Consider the following 1,683-nt stretch of genomic DNA (forward strand, 5'->3'; position numbering starts at 1 on the left):
TGAAGATGATTCATCATGCTCTGGGTTGTATTCCTCCCCATCTTCTTCTTTGGATACATCCTCCACTTCCTCTTCTGAATCAGAGTTGTCTTGCTGGACATCTGAGAAAATCAGCTTTACAGCTTCTTCAACGTTATAACACACACTCATGGCTTCAGCACAGACAGAATTTGGGGTCCTGTTATCTGCAGCACCTTTATAACCTCTGGAAATAAAGAGGTGGTCTTCTGAAGTCTGCGAGAACACCCCCTGATTTGCCTTGTTACTTCTGCTACTGATTGATCTGAGACACAACTAAAACATTGTAGCTTTCTGTGGTTTGTAAACAACTCTGTGACCTTGATTTCAACTCTATTTGCCTCACGGGTCATTTTGACCCGAAGACCACCTTTGTACCTTTTTTGTACAGCTTACATGGAAATGTGAATGAAAGCAACATTTCACTTTTTCTACTGTTGGGGCCAATTTAGGAAAAGTCATAAAATTTCAAGTAAAAAAAAAGCATTTAGTGGATTTTGGGGGGGATTTTAACACAGTGGTGGGTCGTTTTGACCCAAGGACAACAGGTGACATAAAAACCTGGATGACCCTTAATTTTCTCCTTTTGAACACAGACAAGAGTGAGGTTTTGGTTTTTGGACCTGAGCACCTTAGGAATGAATTTTTCAGTCTTTCTCCCTCCATAGATGCATTAATCTGTCCTCCAGCTCTAATGTTAAAAATCTTGGTGTTATTTTTGATCAGGACATGTCTTTTATCCCCCACAATAAAACTTTACTAGAACCTCCTTCTTCCACCTGCGTAATATCACTAACATTAGAAACATCTGATCTAAAGATGATGCAGAAAAACTGGTCCATGCATTTGTCACGTCTAGACTGGACTATTGCAATGGTTTATTATCTGGGTGTCCAAATACTTCCTTAAAACGTTTTCAGTTGATCCAAAATGCTGCTGCCAGAGTCTTAACTGGAGTTACTGGGAGAGATCATATTTCTCCAGTTTTAGTTTCTCTCCATTGGCTCCCTGTCAACATTCTACTTCTAACCTACAAAGCTCTCAACAACCTACCTCCATCTTACAAAGTATATTACAGATATTTTTGTCCCATATTTTTCTAACAGAGCACTTCATTCTCAGGCTGCAGGTTTACTTGTGGATCCTAGAATTTACAAAAACAGAATGGGAGGCAGATCTTTCAGTTCTCAGGCTCCTCTCTTGTGGAACCAACTTCCAATCTCTGTCCGTGAGGCTGACACATTATCCAGTTTTAAAACTAGGCTTAAGACTTTCCTTTTTGCTAAATCCTATAGTTAGGGTCGGCTTGGGTTTCCCGAGCTGTCCCTTAGTTATGCTGCTATAGGCTTAGACTGCTGGAGGACAAATTGACCACACTTTTTCACTCTGCTACTGTCTTTACTTACTCTGCTCAACCTGTTTTGCATTTGTAGTTATTTTTTCTGTCCTTAATATGTGTGTGTGTGGGAGGGGGGTTATCTTTCAGGCACACTGTCAAGTTTCAGCCCCTTCCTGACTTAGTTTTCTGTTTCCATGTTCAGTTTTGCCTATCACCCATCTTCAGCTCAATCCTGCTCCTTCCAAGCCAAGCCACACCTCCCTTGTTTGTTACAGCAATCAGCCCTCATCAGCTTCACCTGTTCACCTGCCTTTATAAGCTCCATG

The sequence above is a fragment of the Nematolebias whitei genome, chromosome 2, assembly GCF_014905685.2.
Source record: "Nematolebias whitei isolate Nwh7 chromosome 2, NemWhi1, whole genome shotgun sequence".
Classification (NCBI taxonomy): domain Eukaryota; kingdom Metazoa; phylum Chordata; class Actinopteri; order Cyprinodontiformes; family Rivulidae; genus Nematolebias; species Nematolebias whitei.